This window comes from Cryptomeria japonica, chromosome 3 (genome assembly GCF_030272615.1).
Source record: "Cryptomeria japonica chromosome 3, Sugi_1.0, whole genome shotgun sequence".
NCBI lineage: Eukaryota > Viridiplantae > Streptophyta > Pinopsida > Cupressales > Cupressaceae > Cryptomeria > Cryptomeria japonica.
Window position 1 is genome coordinate 565620128 of NC_081407.1, and position 23204 is coordinate 565643331.

The window sequence follows — 23204 nt, forward strand, 5'->3', positions numbered from 1 at the left end:
GATTCTGGTGCTTCAAATTCTTTTATTTCTTCATCCATTATGGAGCGGTGTGGGCTCATGTCTGCTAAGTAGGCAGTTAGGTTGCAAGTAGAGTTGGCTACTAGTGTGCGAGTGTTTGTAGATGCCTTCGTTCCCAGTTGTGAGTTGGACCTAGGAGCCTTTGTCACTTCAGTAAACCTTCGAGTCATTCCTTTGGGGTCCTATGGAGTTGTGTTGGGGATGGATTGGTTATCATCTCATAGCACTTAGGTAGACTATCGTTAGAAGATAGTAGAGTGTGTAGATGACCATGGCAGGAGAGTGGGGATCATTGGAGTTCAGCAATCGATATCCTTACGTATGATTTCTGCTATGCAACTTAGGCGGTGCATGCGTCAAGGGTGTCAACTTTTTGTAGTTGCTCTTGAGGATGTGGATGAGGGAGAGATTCAAGAAATCTCTCTTGATGGTCACCCTATTCTTTGAGAGTATGAGGATGTGTTTACTTTCGATATTCCCAGTATGCCTCAGAAGTGAGACATAGATTTTCGCATTGACTTGGTTCCTAGTGTGGAACCTATTTCAAGAGCACCATATCGAATGAATACTTAGGAGTTGAGTGAGTTGAATTTGTAAGTTGAGGAGTTGTTGGCCAAGGGATTCATTCATTCTAGTGTTTCCCCTTGGGGTGCGCCGATTATCTTCATCAAGAAGAAGGATGGTTCTCTTTGATTATGCATTGATTATTGACAATTGAATAAGGTAACAATCCGGAACTGATATCTATTGCCTCGGATTGATGATCTCTTTGATTAGGTGAAGGGAGCCAAGGTGTTCTCCAAAATAGACCTAAAGTTTGGGTATCATCAATTGTGCATTCATGATGTAGACATTCATAAGACGGCGTTTTGTACTCGTTATGGTCACTATGAGTTCAAAGTGGTGCCATTTGGGTTGACGAACGCGCCTTCAGTGTTCATGAGTCTTATGAATGGGGTTTTTTACACCTACCTTGACCACTTTTTTATTGTGTTCTTGGATGACATATTGATTTATTCTAGATCCATGGAAGAGCATGAGGGTCACTTGCATCAGAAATTGCAGTGCTTGAGGGAGAAACAGTTTTTTGTGAACTTGGCAAAGTGCAATTTCTTCTAGTCAGAGGTGGGCCATCTTGGTCATATAGTTTTGGGAGAAGGTGTATCCATGGATCCTTCTAAGATCCAAGCCATTATTGATTGGCCAATGTTGACCAATGTTTCTGAAGTTCAAAGTTTCATGGGTTTGGTCGGGTATTACCGTCGCTTTGTTCAGAACTTTTCTTGGACAGGCCATCTGATTACTTCTCTTCAGAGGAAAGGGAAGAAGTTTGTTTGGTCAGAGCAATGTGAATTGGCTTTTCATACCTTGAAGGAACTCCTTGTTAGTGCTCTAATTTTGGCAGTTCCTGACCCATCCATAGATTTCATGGTATGCACAGATGCCTCTTTAGAAGGTATAGGTGCGTTGCTTATGCAGGATGGACGTGTGGTTGCCTATGAGTCTCGAAAACTCAAGGATCACAAGTTGAACTATCTAGTTCATGACTTGGAGTTGACAGTTGTATTGTATGCGTTGGTTCATTGGAGACATTTCTTGTTGGGGCATCAGTTTGAGCTGCATAGTCATCATCGCAGTTTGCAGTACATTTTCACACAGCCGAACTTGAATGCTCAACAGCAAAGATGGATGGAATTCCTCTGTGAGTATGATTTTGAGGTTCATTATATTCAGGGGAAAAAGAATGTAGTGGCAGATGCTTTGATCTATAGACGGCATGAGGTTGCAGCATTGTCCCTTGGTGTGGACTTGAGTGAGAATTCTTGGAGCTCTTCCTCGGGACACCTGGTATCAGGAGGTTAGAGCCGTGGCAAAGTCTAGAAGACCATTGGAGGGTAGATATTCTGGATATACTCTTGATTTAGATGGTCTTCTTAGACATCTTGGACGGATCTATGTACCTCCTTTAGAGGGTCTTCGCATTTTGATCATGACAAAGGCCCATCGTGCACCTTATTCAGCACACCCTGGTGTCAAGAAGATGCACGCAGATCTTAAAAAGATATATCATTGGGCTGGTATGAAACGTGACATTGCTGATTTTGTGTCCAAGTACTTGGAATGTCAGTGGGTGAAGGTGGTGCATCAGCACCCTGTAGAGCTTTTACAGTCAAATTTGATACCAGATTGGAAATGGGATATCATTTCCATGAATTTCATAGTAGGGTTGCTTGTCTCTTCGCGACGTCATGATGCCATCATTGTCATTGTTGATAGATTGACCAAAGTTGCTCATTTTGTTCCTATTCAATCTTCTTATACTACAGTAGTGCTGGCATGAGTCTTCTTGGAAGATGTGGTGAGGTTGCATGGGATCCCAAGGCAGATCATTTCTGATAGAGACCCTATCTTTACATCGGCCTTGTGGACCTCACTCCAGCATGCTTTGGGGACCCAGTTGAACTTCAGTTCAGCTTATCACCCAGAGACTGATGGTTAGATTGAGTGAGTGAATCAGGTCTTGGAGGACATGCTTCTCATGTATGTTATGGATCAACAGTCGCACTGGGAGGAATATCTTTGCCTTGTGGAGTTTACATATAATAACGGTTATCACAGCTCTATAGGCATGTCACCCTTCCAGGCATTGTATGGTCATCCTTGCCATACTCCTTTGAGTTGGGATTGGTTGGAGGATAGGGTGTTAGGCCCAATATGGAAAGCTAATGTACTGAGAGGGGAGGGGTGAATCAGTACTTCAAATCCTTTCTTTAACAATAACTTTACTATTATGCATAAACCAAAAACTATTGTAACATAACATAAAGCTAAAACAAATAAATAACAATAATACATGATTCACTCCATAACACATATATTTTGGTTACGCAGAAACTCTTGGTTAGAGAGAAAAATTGCGGTGGGGATGGCACCCACAACTTCACTACTGTAATAATAAAGGTTTCTCGGTTAGAGCTACATGTCTAGCTATTTCTGATAGCTTACCCTGTTAGGAGTATCAAGATCATTAGATCTACCTTGCTAAAGGATTTTACAACACTTATTCTAAATGTTGCACCTAGTTAAAGGCTTTACAATTTATAGACTTTGTTAGAGTCTTTTACCCTGTTAAAGGTTTTTCTTGCAACTCAAAATATTACAATAAAATCTTTACAAATATCTGCAACTTTACATCTCGAATGTTATAGCAGATTCTATGTGCTCAAAATGAGATTACCTTGCTTATAGCATACCTCGGTAACCCATAAAGTAACTCGGTAAACCTTTACATTTACTATGTTCCTTGACTATTCTCTGAAATCCTTCTCGGTGACCTCTGTGTCTCTGACAATCACAATACTTAGTGCTTGCTTATCTATTGCACATGTCTTGCTTCATACACCTCATTTCTTTTCTTTTTATCCTTAATCCATGCTTTATAAATAGATCTCTTATGTCGGTGATTTGGTTCATTGCTTTGATCTTACAAACATAATTTATCGAATGAATAACCATAAAAAATATTTCATTGGATAGATGACCTCAAAATCATACAAAATCTTTAAGTGCAATTTCCAATGAGATAACGGTTCTTTGTTCCTTGATCTTGTAACACGTTTCCACACATGTGTCTAGGTTCAATGAATCTGGTAAAATGTTTCACTTGGTGTGTGTTCACTCGGTATATCATTTTTGCTGCTTGGTAGACATAGAGTGTAACTCAGTAGACAGCTCGGTGTATACTAGGCTCTATGACTACTTTCTTCTATAACTGACTGCTCTGTGCTTACCGACTGAATATTTCGATAGTAGTAACCGACTAGAGTATATAGAATGACTTTGGATATAAAACTAATGGCAACTTAGTAAGTAGTAACAATCTCCCCTTTTGACATTAGTTGAGATGTTTGACAAAACTACTTTCAAAGTCATAACTCAAAAATCTATATACTTACAAAATTTGACTAAACTGACAGTATATACAATTGTCAATAAAATAGTATATTCAGATATACTCCCCTTATCAATATATTGTACATAACTCTGATTTTGCATGCTCGGTGATCAATCTCCTATATTAACTGCTCAGTTGTCACTACTCTGTTCACTGTCAGTTCACTGTCAAAATTAACTATGCATTTGATACTCTGTTCGGTATACTCCCCCTGTATACTACACTCCCCCTTTGATACTTTGATACTATACTCACTCCCCTTTTTGACAAACATCAAAACTTAGTTACAATTTGGTGGTGGCAACTGGTCAAAAATGGATTTGTACTTTATCCTTGCATCGGTGAGTGCAGCAGAGAGGGCATCCTTGACACTATCCATGAGTGAATTCTGAGCTATAATGTCAGCTAACAGTGAAATTAGTCCATCTAAGGTGCTTCCCTCTTATTGAGTGGATAGGGAGGTAGCTTTGTTGATCTGTCCTTGGACGGAGGAAAGATGAGGAATGAATAATGTCTGAAGAGTCATTATATCCATCCTGATCTTGTGCTCTTCATTCCTAAGTTCCAATTGTTGAGCCATGAGCTTTTGTAACTTTGTATAGAAATTCTGAATAGAATTTGGCTCAGTGGTCAACTTATTTGAGAGATCGGTGATCTCTTTCTCAATCACTTCTGTTTTATTTTTGATATCTTTAATGAATAAAGAGAATGTATAGAGTTTCTGAAATAAATAAAGAATGTGCTTGAGTTGAGGGGACAACTCAGCAATAAATTTGACTAGTTTTACTTTGCCAATAGCAATAGCTTTTTGTACCTCTTCAATCATTTTAGCAGTGAGCTCTTTGTCCTTCAATTTGTTCAAATATTTAGATGCGTCTACTCCAGATGTCTCTATTTTAGTTAGGAGTTCATCCAGTTGAATATGGATGGCTGCATCTTTTGTCACTGTAGCTTCAAGTAGCATTTCTGTTAATAGTGCTTTCACCTTTTGAAGTACTTTGTTTCTCTTTTGAATAGCCATTTGTTTTTCATGTTCTACTTTGGCTTTGCATAGTTCACTGAATTCAATGAGTGCTTGCCCTTTTAGTTTAGAAATGTCAACATTTGGCAACACTATTGGTTTTGACAAATCTAATTTGAAACTATGCTTTTTCATTTTCTTTTCTTTACCTTTCACTGGTTGAACTAACACAATGGCTTGGGAGGCTTGTTGACCCTCGGCAGGTTGCTCGGTAGAGGCAACACTTTTGTCAATTTCTTGAACCTCTGATGTAGCCTTTGTTGTGTCCTTCGGTGCTTTTGTGCTTGGGGTCTTGGTTGTAGCATTTTTAGTGCTAGGAGCTTGAGAGGTCTATTCCCTGATGACCTGAGAAGTAGTGTCTCCTTCTATAGACTTGTGATCCTCTGTTCCTTGTTCAGTATCCTGAGGGGCCTCGGTTGAAGCAGGCTGAGTGACCGGAGGATAGGGCTGAACTTGTTCCACACAGACTCACTAGATACTAGTTTGGCATATGCATTCCCTTCTATCATTTCCTGTTCTTGTGCCTCGGTGTCCATGATATCCTCATCAATTTGTATAGTGCCAGCAGTGTCTTGCTCGGTGATATCAGAATCTTGCTCGGTGAAATCAACCATTTCAACTCCAACTTGTTCACCACCATTCTTGATTCGAAAGATTTCCTGCCATTTTTCCTTTGTCTCATTCTCTACATCCAAGTAAAGTCCATTCATCAATTTCAAGGCTCTTTGCTTGACTAAGAAGTTTGTGTGGCAGTTTTTCAGATGTTCTTTGATCTCATCTACTGACATGTCTAGAAAGAGATGTACCAGACTTCTTTCCCTCATCTGTTTCTCTAAGTCCATGGCATACTTCCACCTATTATCAATATGCAACTATAATTCATTTGGAAGAGATTTAGATACTTCCAATGGGACCAATCAGAATTTTAGAAGTGTGCAAATTATGGCTTCTTCAATTTGTCTCTTTTCATCATCAGATCTGGATTCATACTTAACATATCTGAATGCTCCAAATCCACCATATTGCTTCAGATTAGCACAAAAATTATCAACACTATGTACATCTACCTTTTTACTCTTGACAATCTGAAATTTGTTGTTGTCTTCAGATTCAGTGTCACTGGACTCTTTAGTCAAAATGAGTCTCTGAGTAGATTTCTTGTAATTTTTTGTTACCTTTGGAACAACAACATTCTTTGGTTTCTTACTCGGTGACACTGTAGATGATCTTGTGTTTGGGCTCTTTACTGAAGGAGTCAGTGATACCTTTGATGTATCATGTTTCTTCCTTTTCAAAACTTTCCCTTTAGGCAACTCAGTGCTCAAAGTAATAGCTGCCTCTTGGGCTTCAGATTCCTCCTCGGTGATTACTGGAGTGCCTTTGACAGTTGTGGAGGAAGAACCTTCTCCAAATTTCTCTGTTAATGCCTTGATCATTTTTGTTGCTTTCCTTGTAGCCTTGGTACTACAATACTCATCTTTACTTTCTCTTTAACTTCTTCATAGGTTCCATACCTCAGCTCAGTAGCATGCCTTGGTAATGTAAGAAAAGCATCTATTTGTTGTTGTGTTATGTCAAAATCAATCTCATAACCCATAGGTGGCAAAGATTGAGTTCTCGGTTCCACAACATTAACATACCAGTAGTCAGTGTCTACTTCAAAGCATATGTCATCCTTGTATTTCTCTACTAACTTGGGTGGAATTCTATACCTATTATGCATCTTTTCCTGAAACTTGCTAAAGTAATCATCCATAATATCATTAAAGTTATCACCTAGCTATTTGATGAAGTCATTAATTTGATGGGTGATTGGTCGATGTAGCTCCCAAACTATATTACCGACTGATGGAAAGAATTTCTCAAAATAGAAAAACATGCATACCAAAAGTGATCCAAACTTCAGTGTATTAGCTGAGTTGTTCTTCTTTGGCTTCCTTATGGTGTTTAGATTCTCAAACAGGTTTTTCAACAATACTTCACAAAGATCAATTTTCATTCCCTTCTTCACAATTTTATATGCTAAATTGACTGTTGCACAGGGTACACTGTTTTCCCTTGCTGATTGGAAGAAACAATAACCTATGGCCCTAATGGCAAACTTCAGCTCTGTATCTGTCATGGTGTTCAATTTTAGTCCTCTGCAGTTAGATTCAACTCCAGTTAGAGTGATCAATTCCTTCTGTGATATCATTTTCTGAGCTCGGGCATGATCAAAAATAGGGTAACCGGCAATCAAATGAATGATTTCCTTGGTGATTTTGAATGGTTGTTCTGCTAACCACATGAAATCAACGTAAACTCTGCTCAGAACAAACTTGTCCCAATAGGGTTTGAAGACACGGGGATAGGTTAGGGTATCGGTCAATCCCTTGATTTTGATGTGTTCATACGTGCTATCCAATTTCGCATCGGTACACAATTCATCATATGTGTCCTTGATCTCAACATGACCTAGTTCCTCAACACGACACTTAGTGAAGAATCTGACATCCTCAACTAATAAAACTCTATCCGAAATGAGTGAAAAAACAATTTTATCATCCAGTTCAGATGCTACTTTGGGAGTTAGAGAGTATTTCAGTGAGGGCTTTTCAATGTTCTCAACAATAATGGGCTTTTGGATCTTAGGTGCCATTGCAAATTTTGAATAATCACTTAACAAAAGATTCTTAGGGTTTGAAGACATTTAAACAACAAACACTTTCTCTTAACAAATCTAAAATAGATAATCACACTGGTATTTCCCGGTAGCTATCTCTTAAAAATGCTTGAGATCGTTCTGTAAATACCTTGAATTACGCTTCGTAGGAGGTTTGATCGCCTTTGAATCGCTTTGCTTTGCTCTCTTGAAAACTTGGTAAGTGTAAAATGACCGCACAAAAGCTTTAAGTACACAATATACCTTATCAAGCTCCATGCAGTTAGGTCAAAAACATTAAATGCACTCGGTACCACTTCCTTTTTATGCTTTTACCGAATAGCCAGACTTCCTGTATTTATCGACTAGACGGGCTTCCTGTATTTACCGACTTGACAGGCTTCCTTTATTTCAAACTTGCTAATGCATCTTAGCTATGCAGATTTTGAATTAAGTACATAATAAAATAGGAACTGATAATATTTAACCTTTGTAAGAATGCAGTCCCTTCATACCTTCATCGATTAATTTGGAATAGGTGCACCTAACTCGATAGGTAAGGTTCTTTCTTCATTTGACACAATTTCCTTCTTTTTCCAAATCATCTATAATTTGCCTTTTATTTCCTCAGTGTCTCCTCTAGGTTGATCTCTGCAGTCTCTAGCCAAGTGTCCAACTTTGTGACAATGAAAACATGCCATACCAGGATTTCTCCATGATCTTTGGTTGTTCATTCCAAACCTTATAAAGCAGTTGGCACTTATGTGTCCATATCTTCCACAACATTCACACCATATCCTTGTATTGTAGTCCCACAGTACTACAGAATATTGTCAATTAGAATCTATGTGAGTTCGGTAGCCTCTAGTATTTGCTCGATGTGCAGACCACATATAGTTCTTTTGCTTAAACCAACACTTCTCGATACTATGTCCATATCTATTGCAGTTTTTACAAAATCCTTTGAATTTTGCCTTCTGATAATTGCTAGCAGACTTTGTCCTACATTGGTTAGATGTGTGACCATATTTATTGCAATTGTGACAATAACCATTAGACCTAGTGACATTCGGTTGCTTACCTTTTCTGATTTGGCACATATTAGAAGTATGTCCTTGTTTTCCACAGTAGTTGCAAATAGGCTTCTTCCTTTGATGCTCTTCTTGTTTCCAACTTCCTTTGATGATTCTCCTCTCTCGGTAGTGTGGATTCCCTTCTCAGTAGAGTCTTTTCCTTTGTAACCGAGTCCTACAGCTTTGTTGGGTCTTTTTGTATTCAGTTGCTCATCCAACATCTTTGATGCTTCATAACTCTTCTTCAGTGCTTCTTTGGATTTCTTCTCTATTTCAAGTTCATCGGTCAACCTTGATAGTTCAAGTTTCAATGCTTGATTCTCATCATCTTTCAGATTTGTATCATGATGTGCATAACCCAATTGATCTGACAAATTACTTTGAATTCCATTCATCCTAATGATTTCATCATTCTTTTTAGATACTAATGCTTCAAGCTGTTGTTTTTCTCTTTCTAGATCTCTTACTTTATCCTCGGTTGTCCTCAATGCATCAATATTTTCAGTCATCTATGTGCTGAAATGTTCATGTCCTCTTTTCATTGCTTTTAGCTAATCAGTCAATGCTTTATTCTTCTCTTTCAGTTCTCCAATCATTTCTTCGGTCTCTTCAGATATACTGTTCTCAGATGATGTCTCAATTTGTTCCACTAACACTTGAGAGTCCTGCAAATCATCAGACAATCTTCTTCTAACTTTCAATGATTTTTGCATTTATCTTTGTATGTCTGCAATCACTTGATTAGCATGATCCAACTCTTCTTGCAGATACACAATTCTCCAAGATTCTTTATAGCCTTCCATTGATAAGATCTTTTTCTTTAGGTTGTTAAACCCTTTTCCAAGATTCAAGCTCCGATACCAATTGTTAGGCCCAATATGGAAAGCTAATGTACTGAGAGGGGAGGGGTGAATCAGTACTTCAAATCCTTTCTTTAACAATAACTTTATTGTTATGCATAAACCAAAAACTATTGTAACATAACATAAAACTAAAACAAATAAATAACAATCTTACATGATTCACTCCATAACACATATATTTTGTTTACGCAGAAACTCTTGGTTAGAGAGAAAAAATGTGGTGGGGATGGCACCCACAACTTCACTACTGCAATAATAAAGGTTGCTCGCTTAGAGCTACATGTTTATCTATTTCTGATAGCTTACCCTATTAGGAGTATCAAGATCATTAGATATACCTTGCTAGAGGATTTTACAACACTTATTCTAAATGTTGCACCTAGTTAAAGGCTTTACAATTTATAGACTTTGTTAGAGTCTTTTACCCTATTAAAGGTTTTTCTTACAACTCAAAATATTACAATAAAATCCTTACAAATATCTGCAACTTTACATCTAGAATGTTATAGCAAATTCTATGTGCTCAAAATGAGATTACCTTGCTTATAGCATACCTCGGTAACCCATAAAGTAACTCGGTAAACCTTTCTGTTTACTCTGTTCCTTGACTGTTCTCTGAAATCCTTCTCGGTGACCTCTGTGTCTCTGACAGTCACAATACTCAATTCTTGCTTATCTATTGCACATGTCTTGCTTCATACACCTCATTTCTTTTCTTTTTATCCTAAATCCATGCTTTATAAATAGATCTCTTATGTCGATGATCTGGTTCATTGCTTCGATCTTACAAACATAATTTATCAAATGAATAACCATACAAAATATTTCATTGGATAGATGACATCAAAATCATACAAAATCTTTAAGTGCAATTTCCAATGAGATAATGGTTCTTTGTTCCTCGATCTTGTAACACGTTTCCACACATGTGTCTAGGTTCAATGAATCTGGTAAAACGTTTCACTTGGTGTGTGTTCACTCGGTATATCATTTTTGTTTCTCGGTAGACATAGAGTGTAACTCGGTAGATAGCTCGGTGTATACAAGACTTTGTGACTACTTTCTTCTATAACCGACTGCTCTGTGCTTACCGACTGAATATTTTGGTAGTAGTAACCGACTAGAGTATATAGAACAACTTTGGATATAAAACTAATGGCAACTTAGTAAGTAGTAATATAGGGTGTGTTTAGATCCGTATTTCTTCGTGAGATGGAGCAGCAGGTTGAGCAAATTCATGGGCATTTGGTTGCTACCCAGGATAGGCAGAAGAATTATGTTGATGCTCATAGAGTCGATTGCCAGTTTTTGATTGGTGACTGTGTGTTCTTGAGAGTGCGTCCGTGGAAGAGTCTGATCCATTATGGAAAGGGTTCTAAGTTGGTGCCTCGTTTTGTAGGCCCTTTTGAGATCCTTGAGAGGTTAGGACATGTTGCCTACCATCTTGCCTTGCTGCTGAGTCTATCCCGCATCCATGATGTCTTTAATGTTTCTGTTCTTCATCCTTAACATTATGATATGACCCATGTTCTTGATTGGAATGCTTTGCAAGTCGAGGACGGGCAATTTTCCATGGAGCCCGTGCGCATTCTCTAGCATCGAGATTTGACCCTCAGGAGTCGCACCATCGAGCAGGTAAGGGTCCTATGGGACCCCAGTGATGAGTCCTTTGCGACTTAGGAAGATGCAGTGAAGATGAGAGAACTTTATTCTTATCTGTTTTAGGCTTCCAAGAGTAAGCCTAGGCTTGGGGGGAGGATGTAGTACCTCTCCTCAATCAACCTCTTTTGTATGTTTTGAGTTACTTCAGTGACTATTCTGTGGAACATTTTTGTATTTTCATTCGGATATTATGTGATGTTATATGATGCTTTATCTGGATTTATGATGTATGATTTTATGCAGTATTTCAGTGCTTATGAGTAATGTTATTCTTATGAATCATTATCATGGACTGACACTTTTCCCTTATATTGCGATGCGTTATTTATATGTTGCGTGTTTGCAAGTGTATTGGGACGGGAGGGGATTATTTTCCTTCACTCACTCTAGTGAGACAAGGAACGTCATGATTCTCCTTCATCGGTGTGCGTGTCATGTCTGAATATATATATATATAGATATATATATATATATATATATATATATATATATATATATATATATATATATATATATATATATTTGTCTATATGCATGTGTGGTTCTTTGGTGCAGGACATTGCAGGTACTAGTACCGGGTAGGTACAGGGTATTGACTCCACCTGGTTTCGCAGGTCTGAGCATGCCTTATATATCCGATGGGAGTGGAGGAGATAGTTGTTGTACCCTAGCTTGACCGCAGTTACACTCATGTGAGTGTTGTCAGTCGGTTGTGTTTTCCCATCTGGTTGTTATGCATGTCATGGTGCCTTGGTTTGGTCATTTGAGAGTCATCATTTGATCTGTCTTGGTTTTGAGTGTTTCTGTTTATTTAAATGGTTATTTAATTTAAATGGATAATGTTATCTTGTGTTGGCGTAATCATTTAATTAATATGCTCTATGATTATTGATTTATTTAAATTGATGAATTGCTAGGTTAAATGGTTAAATGGATTAATTTATTGTGTAAAGTTGCATTGATATTTTTGTGAAATAAATAAATAGCCTAGCCATTTAAAAAGGTTAAATGCTTATGTTGAAGGAAGTATTTTTGGAAAAAGAAATAAATAAAAGCTTTCCTTTGTCTTTTTCCATTTGGCCTTTTAATTTAATCATTTGGAAGAATTATTATTTTTGGGAAAGAAATAAATTTGACTGCCTTTTAGTTTTAAAATATTTAAATTTTGATTGGATGAAAAACTTTAACCTAGAAGCTTGGGTTAAAAGATATTTTTGGGCATCCATTCTGGGGATTCACGGCAGGGGAAGAAGAGAATTTTTGGAGAGAAAATTCTAGAAAAAAAAACTTCCCGAAGGAGCTAGAAATTTGACCTGGCTATAAGACTGGAGTTTCTTCATCCCTTTTACTTGCTAATTGCTTCAAGGTTGGAGTTTTCCTTCTTGTTTTGAATTTATTTTGTAATTTTCAGTTTTCTTCCTATGCATGGAAATTTATACAATCTTCATGTAGATGTTTGTGGAATGATTGAAATGGAAGAATTAGTGTTTATTACTGCTAGTTTTGTGAAATCTATATCATATGGTTGCATTCAAGAAAGAAATGGTTCATTTCTCTATCTGTTGTGTGTTTTGCTCTTGGAAATCAATTTCTTGCTTTACCTCTTCTTTTGAAATAATGAACTTTAGATTGGGTTGGCTGGGTGCTTCCTTGTTTCTTATTGTCAAGATTTGGTTAGTCATTCTTTCCAGTGTGTTTATTTCACCATTTACCTTGTTGGTAAACTCTTCCTTGAAATTTTGGAAATTGGCATTGTATGTGTGTGCTTGTGAAATAATTGTGGAAATGAATTAATACCAGTTCGAAGAGGTAAGTGTTACCAGTTCAAAGTGGTAAGTGTTACCAGTTCAAAGAGGTAAGTGTTACCAGTTTGAAGAGGTAAGTGTCACCGGTTTGAAGTGGTAAGTGTTACCAGTTCGAAGAGGTAAGTGTTACCAATTCGAAGAGGTAATTTTATAAATGGAATATTTAAAGTGGTATTGGGTGATGTAATGTGATTTTTATTATGTGGTTAATAAATTTATCAATGAAAATTAAGGCATGAATTAAAGATTCAAATGGGTAGATTTGGAATATTGATTTGGAAATTGATGAGATGTGACTGTTGGAAAGGAGTGTTTTATTTAATTTTCAATCAATAATGTTGCAAGTGTTTATGATGTTGATATTTTCAAAGATTGTCTAAGTGCGGATTTGATGTATTTAGCTATCCTTGCAAGTGTTTATTGTGATATTTTGGTTTCTTGTCCAGTCAGCCTGTGGTGGTGTAATTGGTACCTTTGACCAATTGATATATGTTGGCTCCATTGTCTTAACCATGTAGTGTCTTTGCCTTATGGTTAGTCAAGAGTCAGTATGTCCTTGTTTGACCACTTGTTTTTGATAGTGGTGTTATGGTTGTCTGCTTTGCCATAGGGTCCTCGGGGAGTGACCATGCTTGTGTAGTGTCCTTTGAGAGAGTGGCTTTCACTTGGGGGTTGCACCCAAAGTGGTAGGCATTACAATCCAGCGAAAGTCAGATAATAACTCGTAACCTAATGAATTGATTAGGTGTGTAGTATCATAACATTAATAAAGATAATTATACCTCGTGCATAGGTGAGTGCTCGTACAGGGATCATAATATTGCGAGAAGGCTTGGAATGGAAAACCAACCACCTTGTCTTCACGAAAGGTTGGTAGGGTCCACATGAGACTTAGTTGGAACCTGAGGTCGGGAGAGGTTACCAGGATAGTGAGCCAGGACCTATGGATGTTGTACCATGGTATCCATCTTAAGCTATGTGATGACACTCTCCCATTTGGTCCACTTGTGTTTTGTGATGTCAGTTCACTTGTGTTTGTGAAGTTGAGTCCCCTGGATTCTTGTGAAGTCTTATTGTGTTGTCATGGAGTCATATTGTTTTTCCAACCATGTCACGCTTATGCTTGTTTTAGGGTCCTCAGCTATCTCCTAGCACGGTGGGGTGATTCCATTTGGGAATTACATGGTCCGGTGATAGTGCCAATTCCCATCGGATGTTCGAATTTGTGCCTTCATGCGAGGATTGGTTTCACAGGTGTTCCTGTGCTTCGTGACTCATGCTTCATCTCATGTTCTGAAGGTTATTTGTATTCGTAGACCTATGTGGTCATTGTATCATTGTAATACTGATCTTATGTAACCTTGTAATGGGATGGGATTTATCCTATATGTTTAGTAAGAAGCTATGTATTGGAAGAGCAATGTAATCCTATGTTTGGATGTTTTTTATCAGTCCCTGGATGATGTTAGTAAATTCTTATTGAAGTGGAAATTATGTTGTATCCTTTCAATTTTTCTATGATGAATCTTTATTTGCTTATGGCTTCTTGTGATCATTGAGTTATGATGCATATGTGGAATTTATGGTTTTGTGGAAGTTATTCTTGAAGTTAATTCTTCATTGGTAACCCTTAAGGAATTCTGGTGTAAGTCTTCTGCTTGTGTTATCATGCATGTTGTGTAAATGCACTTATAATGTTTATACTTTAAAAAAAAAAAAAATTGTTTCACCCTTGTTGTGGGTTTTCCTTCGGGGTTCCTAGCGGGGCATTACACACCCAATATCGAATTCAAAGTTGTAAATGGTTGGTTGAATTCCAGAAATATTTGGGGAGTTGTGTCCTTAGGAAGCAAGTCTAAATCATACTTCATTTTTTATCTCCATGCTTTTTTTGTAAGCTTCTTTTCCAATGAATTTATTTGATGGGTCAATAGTCTTAGGCAAACCAAGTTTAATCAAATTAGTTTTCTTTTCTTGCAGCTTCAATATCTTTTTGCCACATTTATCCATAACTTCTGATGTTTCCCTTAGTTTCTGGCATTTTTGAATGATAGATGATGTCTTAACTATGGCATCAATGTGGCTATTAATTCCCTTGGATGCCAAGATGCTGTCACTGGTACTGTAGACTACTTGTAGAATCTGTTTTTCCATATCCTCTTTTGAATAAACATGTATGCTCTTCTCAAAGTGCCCTTTGATTTTCATATAAATTACTCTCAGACTTTCATTCAGTGCAAACCATTCACACAACTTGTCACTCCTCTACATTATTTTCTGCCAAATGTTTTCTTGTATATACTTCGTTGTATTATTCATATTATCTTTCAATCTATCCTCCAAAGTTTTAATTTTATCATTTGCATTGTGTAGGTCTTCTTTCATTTGTGCACATTTTTTTCTTTCTTCCTCTACTTCCTCTTGCAAATGTTTTTCCTTTTCCTTCTCATGATCGAATAGGTCCTATATTTTTCTTATTTTAGTAGCAATAGACTCATAACTTTTGTATAATTTTTGAAAACTGGCTCTTTCCTCATCAATTTTTTTACTGCTTTTAGCGAGTTTTTCTCGCAGGTCCTTCAATTATGCATCCATCTTCTCCTACTCTACAATTTCTACTACAAAGCCTAAATTTTTTATCCTTTTCTGTAAATCATTGCACTTGTTATCTACTACTTTCCTCTTTGATTTTTCGTTTGCCAGGTCTGCCTATAACTTTTCTATTTGTTTCTCCAGTTTATTTTTTTCTCTCTCCACCTTTAGCAGTGAAATGTAGACCACTTCGTTAATCCTTTTTGACACACTAATTTTGTCAACATTATGTACTTTGGAAAAATCCATTTGGAGGGTGCTAACTTGAAATTCAGAGGGATCTATCTGACTGTGTGGTCGATTTTTATCTTTAGTTAGGGGCATAACAACCATGAACTCCATCATATCTTTGTGTGGGCCATATGTTGGAAATACCTTGTTCCTTGCAGGTTTTTCGTCTAAAAATTCAGTCAGGGCAACCCTATGAAATGCTCTCTTTTTTTCTTTATTTGCATTTTGTTGTGTGTTCAAATTTTTCATATTAATCACGAAATTGAAAATCTGGGCTTGCTGAAGAAATTGAATGTTTGAAAGGTGGCATAGGAATAACGGAGGTTCCAATTCCACTTATGCCTATGGTTTTAACTAATGCATTACTAGGATTACCAACAACCATTCCTGATCATGTCCCACTAACACTTTCATTTGAGTTTTCATAATCTTTTGAGGTGTGTGATCTGAAGCTGCAAATGATTGATTTGTAGTGTCAGTGGAACTTGATATAGAATTCTGAAGAGTATGAGTATCTACCACTAATGGCCTCTTGTGAGAGATATTTTGTTGTAGCCCTTGTCCAACACCAAAAAAACTAGTATTAGTAGTAGTACCCATGCCAACCCCACCAATCACAATGGCACTTGACTGAACAATAATAGGAATATTATCCCCAGATTCCCCACCAGCAGCAGTGGCACTTGATTCACCACCAATAGGAATACCATGATGTGGCGGTGGTTGTGGATTTGAACTTGAAACAAATGCAGGTGGACCCTGAGGGTAATGAGTAGTACCTTTCCATGATGAATCTGAAGAATCAAGTCCAATGATTGGTTTAACAAGAGCTTTTGATTTTGAATCTGATGGAAGTTGTACCTCAAGTGGATACCAAATGCCTTCTCCTTTGGGACCTAGACCACCACCTTCAAAACCCATTTTTTCCACAATGTTTGCCCCTTTCCTATATTTTTCTTTCATGGACTCATTGACTCTACCTAATATTTTAGGGACTGTAGTAGTTGTTGGAATGGGCTCAACCTCATACTCATCATCATCTTTGCTCATGTCATATGTTGTTGTGGGATGCTCCATATTCCACAATTTTCTAAACTCTTCATCTTCGTCGATGGTCTCAAATTTTGCAATAGTCTTTGGTTCACTAAGATTCTTCCTCATAGTCCAAAAATCAATTATCTTCCTTTGAGACCAATAACTCTCTTTACATTCATTTTTAGAATTGATTTGGGAATAGATTTGTTAGATGGATTAGCAGATTTTTGGTAGAAATTATAGGACCTCCTATTTTGGATGTCCTGGCCCTCCTTTGTTGTCCTCTATGTGTGCAATACCATAATTTGTGATGGCATTTCTTCTGTTGAAATGTTATTGTCAGCGGCAGTTTTCTCCATCTCTTTTTTTACTTCATCCCAGGAGTCCATGTTTCTAAGCTTTTCTAGCAATGGTTTACTTTCATGTTGACATAACACTGAAGAGTTCTTGTTTTTCTTAAGCCTTTCTTGAACTACATCAATTGGATCATACTGCCAGAGACCCTCATCACCAAAGCTAAAAACTGTCAAAAAATCATATGCCACATTGAATGCTTTTCTATCAAATGTGAACCCTTAACATGAGAAAGGCAAGGAAGGAAACATGCTCTTCTTTTGCTGACCATGGAAGTGCCTATTGTGCTCTCCAATTGTCGTACATATTCCAATGCAAATACCCTCTCTGTCACATGTATTGGAAGTATGTATGGTTTTATTGTTGATCCGTAAAACCTTAACACAACGAATTCTTCCATGAAGAACCAGTCAGCCAATTCTATTTGACTTCCGAGTTGAATGCAATCTCTACAAGACACAGGCAATCTAGGCATTGGAGTGCTTGTAATTTCATTATACATTGGTGCCAAAAAGAAGTCTACAAAATGGTTGTAGTTCTTTCTGTTATCATGCATCCTTATGTTTGGTGTCCATTCATATATTGTACACTCTGTTTTGTTCTGAGTCTTCTCATCAATCTTATAGTTCACAATTTGAAGATTGTTGGTCTCGAATATTGCACGATACTTGGATAGAAGGAGATAACACAAGTAGGATGAGAACTTAAATGTCTTATAGGAACCTTTTTATCATTAGTAATTGTTTTTTCATGGATTGAACAATGTGCTCAATAAAATTATATCTAACTAGCTAACCTACACAATGGATATTATAAATTATTTCAAGAAGGCTTACACCCACTTCCCTATCATTTTCCAATCCCACGCAAAATGACGACAAGGAAATAGTATCCCCAACCCATGGAAAAAAATGTTAGAATCATAAGGAGGCTTATGATTCTGATCCAACAGAGTACCACGCTTTATTAGAGCTTTGATAAATGAATCTCTACAACTTGGATCGAGCCTCTCATAATTCTCTACCAGCTTTCCTAGGTCAATTTGGACATTTGAGTTTTGTGCTTCAAACCCTAGGTTCAACAAATGAGCAAATTCTCCCACGTTTATGGATAGAATTTCCTCTTTTGTATTTTTATTGACAATTTTTTTTTATCTTCATCATAATTTTCTATGCAGAGCATGACAAAATCAAGGCAAGGGAATACTTCAGGTAACACCATGCTTCCCAATCCAGCATCCCACGATGCGATTTTATTTGTTCTTTGTTTAACATTGAGTTGAAAACAATAAATTTTGCCCTAGATGGATTTGTCGCCTTACTAGAGAATTCATATCTAATATCTATGACACGCTTTTCACCATGGATAGAAGGGTCATAAATATCATGGTATTCATTAGTGAAACCTCATGTTTTAACCAGTTCAGTTAGGTACAATTTTTTTTCACTTGGCAACCTATTGAACTATTGATTCTCGTTTTCCCCATCGCTATTACTGTTAATAATTCAAAATAATGCTAGATACAAACCTGAAAATGCTAACCCTGAAATTGGACCATGAGATTAAAAAAAGTAATAAAGGCGGGATGTAGGTGTTCTAGATTTTACCCGAAATTTCTATTTCACTAGATTGGCGCAGACAATCTCTGTTGCAACTTGCATTCCTCAATCTAGTAGTTGTTTCTGAATCTCCCTCGATTTACTGGTTTGTCCATGAAATGAAATATGATTATGATTTATGAGTCACTTATTTTGAAAACTCTGAAAAGTACAAAAGTAATACCTAAAGGGCAAAATATATAGAATCATGTTGTAATTTTATTAATTATTATTAATATTTACTCGCCCCCAAAGGATAAAACATTCATTACTTCAGTCTAAAACATGTTGTTGTTGATGTTGACAAATCAGAATTTGCTAACTTTGTGCCAATTGTTGTTGTCTTGATGTAAATCCCATCATTTGAAAAAAACTTTGTCTGGGAGGTTTTTGTTGTTTCTCCTTGAGATGGGGTATGGCACTCACATTTGCTTGTTATGTTGTTTGTCCAATCCACTGTGGTGGTTGCAAGTTTGAATTAACTTGTAATGGTGCAGAAGACACCGCAACATGTTGTTGAATGCGATATTGTTGTTGTTGTGCATTGCTTGTTTGCGCATTCGATTGTGCCTTTTGTGTATTACTCAATTGTTGTAACATTTGTTGTTGGTGCAAACCACTATTTATAGCTCTTTGTGTTGCCATTATCAAAGGATCTGTCACAATATTTTGCATAACAGGTACTTGAGTATTTGGCAAATATATTGAACTTAATGGGACATAGGAACTTTGTTGCATTGTGGAATTGTTTTGGACATTGGTAAGATCAAGCATTCCAGTTGTAAAGCTTTCTTGCATCTTAGATTTTGATCCACTTGTAATTATTCGAGGAATCATTTCTTGTTGAGGGACAGCTATCAATATTTGTGTGGCCTTCATTTGATCTTGTGTAAAAGGTGTTGTATTAAATAACGGATTATTTATTGTTTCAAATGGTGACTTTTGTGGAATAGTCACTGTCAACGTTTTTGAAGCACGTTTACTCATCAAGGTGTGTTGAGTTTCTTGTTGCATATTTTCTTCGTTTGGATGGGGAGAGAAACTTAACAGCTCACCGCCTTGTTGTTTTTGCACATTGTTTTGCTCACTTGAGGAGGTCACATTACTCATCATGTCAAGATATTTTTGTGGGAACATCTTAAAGACCTTGTTCAAGAATTTATCCATCTTTTTTGTCAACTTAGGATCTTTAAGGAACATATCAACATCATCGGAAGCATCGGAATCTGATGAAGAATCTAGTAAAATATTTGGATTTATTTCTTGTTGAACGCCTTGGTCTGAACCAAATCCTTGTGAAAGAGTTTGTTCCTCATGTAATGTTTGAATTTCATGTTGCAGGTTCGGTTGATTCCAGTCGAAAGGTGCATTTTCTCTTGGTGTTGGTGGAACACTCCCATATCCTAGTTTCATGGGTACAAACATTGGTTCATATAATGGAGGTGGTCCAAGTTGAACCATTCCATATGGTGGTAATGATGTGTTCGACGAACCTTCAACTTGTAATGTTTGAGTAGGTTGAAACTGTGAGTTTGATATGTTGTCAATGGGTTGATATGTTGGTTCACCCATCTTCTTAGATTTTGACCTTGTTTCAATAGGCATGTCACTATGCAAATGGAATTTTTAAAGGATGATGTATGATATGCAACTAAATGCAAATTAAATAGACGAAAATGCAATCTATGGCAAGAATGCAACCTATGTTTTTGGTTGTTTTTCAAGATTTTGACAAACTTTTTGGCATGCAAATCTAAAAATGAGACCCTTAGGAAATTGAAATGACGTCTAGACCTCAAAGGATAAAAGGACCAAGTGACAAAAGGACAAAATGACAATATCTCCCCTATATGCTTGGATACTAAGCTAGGTTTGACCAAATGACATTGATGACAAAAAGGCAAAAGTTTGATAAGGTCTAGACTTCCTAACAATGACTTAGGGTTTATTCAAAGATTTGGAATACTCAAGTATGAAAAAGCCTAGTTTTTGAGACTACACGCAAGAAAGCAATGATTATGACAATGACTATGATAATGCAATGATAAGGATATGCGAAGACCAATGACTTGGAATATGCGAAATGCAACCTATGCAACCTAAATGGAAATTTGTCTTGGATATGACAATGAAATGCAAACTTAGGGAAAATGATCTTGGACCTAAGTGCAAAAAAAAAATGAGGACGCTTGCAATGAAAAGGACTAAAATGAAAGGAGATGACAATATGCCTTAGGACCTAAATGGGACTATGCAAAACCTAGCCTAAAGTGACATGAATTTTGAAACGAAGACATTTAATGTGTTGACGACCATGTTCAAATGTTGGATGAATACTTGGACAAATTTGGACCTTTGTTTGGATTGTGTTTTGAGTTGAATGTTGTTGATTTTGAAAATCCAAGTTGATTATGAGCACTTTTGAAAGTTTGTTTTTAATTGAACCTTTGAAAATCACGAAAAACAAAATGTTTGTTTAACTTTGACTCCAGACAATCAAGCATATTTACAACAACTCCTATGGCTGGCAAGGACAATACCTGTTGAATCCTCTATCCATAAAATACAACACTTAGCCGGATAGCTAGACGCTTGGTAGCACTGGCTCCCCCTTACAATGCACTCACTTCTCGGGCATACCAAGCTTCGAGTTCAAGGGGCATTACTTCCCAAGAACTTGCTATCTCTAACTAAGGAGTACATGAGAGGTGTCTTCGACATGCGCATATCACAATGCCTGAGCCAACAGATAGAAGGATTTTGGCCTCTAAAAATAAGAGAGTCTAGTAAGGGCATCCGTTCGAGTGGGTATTGATCCGGCGAATAAATCATCGCAATACCATTCCAGCACCCCGTTGTCTACAACTTTTGCTGCATCCACGGTTATTTAGAGTGGTTCGGAAGAGCTTGGTTTTAGCCCGTCACCACTTAGGGTCGTTCCCTCTCACCAATGCCTGTGCGAAGTGCCAGGCAAATCGGGAGGCAAGCCCAATTCTAAGAGTTAAAACATGCAATCAAACTAAAAGCAATCAGAGCATGCATGGTGTTCATTAACCTTTAGGAAACTAAATGTGCAACTACTTTAAAAATCACATGCAAGATGTTTTAATTGAAGTCTTTGACCGCGTCCTGCATAAGATTTGTTAGTAGTTTCATTCTTAGTCTTCGTCACACGTAATGCCAAGGTGTTGCACAGAGAATCAGTACTAAAGAAAACTAGAATATGAAAACAAAGTAATTTGCAAGTAAAAACACTAGTTTCACCTCTATTTCTGGCCTTACACAGGCGCAGAATGTCTCAAGACAGGCGCAGAATGCCTTGACACAGGCACAGAATGCCTTGACACAGGCGCAGATCCCTTTGACACAAGCACAGGTCCCTTTGACACAGGCGCAGATCCCTCCTACACAGGCGCAGAAGTGCCCAGAAAGCCCTAAATTGCCCTGTTTCTTGGGTTTTTTACCCGCAAATCAGCTCAAAAGCACTCAAAAACATAGTTAAAGGGTTAGTTCACGTCGGGTTCACCAAGAAATGTAGATAGGAATTTGGAAACCATCAAAGCAAATAGATATTAAACTAGTTCAATCAGAAAAACTAAATTGCAATGATAACAATCCTAAAAACATTCAATAGAGATATGAAAACAAGACATTCAAATCAAATGCAAACCATCACAAACGCGAATATCTTCTTCATGATTCTCCATTGTCCTTCTTTCTCCTTCAAATTGCTTTGTTTGTGGATGTCACCTACAAATGCAAAGGGATGGCATGAAAGCAAGATGAAATGGCAACGTAAGGATACTAGAAGTGTGATTGATTGATCGGATCCTTTGATTGAAGAAATTCATCCAATTTATAGACAAATTGGAGAGATGACAAGATTAGCATGAAGAGATTTGAAAGGAAATTTCAAATCAAGAATGACAACATATGACAAATTATGACAAGATTGACATGCAAAATTGATTGATTGACAAATTATGACAAAATTGACAAGGTTGCTATGTCAAAATTGATTGATTGACAAATTATGACAAGATTGAAATGTCATTCCCATGAAATTAGGAGAAATATTAGAAACATAGGAGAAAATAGAAAATTAGATGAATTGGAAATTAGGAAATTAGGAAATTAGAAATTGATGAAAATTAGAAAATTAGGAATTAGGAGAAATTAGTAAATTGGAAAATTAGGTAAATTAATTAATAATTTTTCATTCATTAATTAATTCACAAAAAGAGGGAGAGGAATTAATTAGCCAATTAAATAAATATTTAATTGTGACAAGAAGACTTAGGATAAATAAATAAATTATTTAACCTAGAGGGAAAATGACAATCAAGATTAAATGAA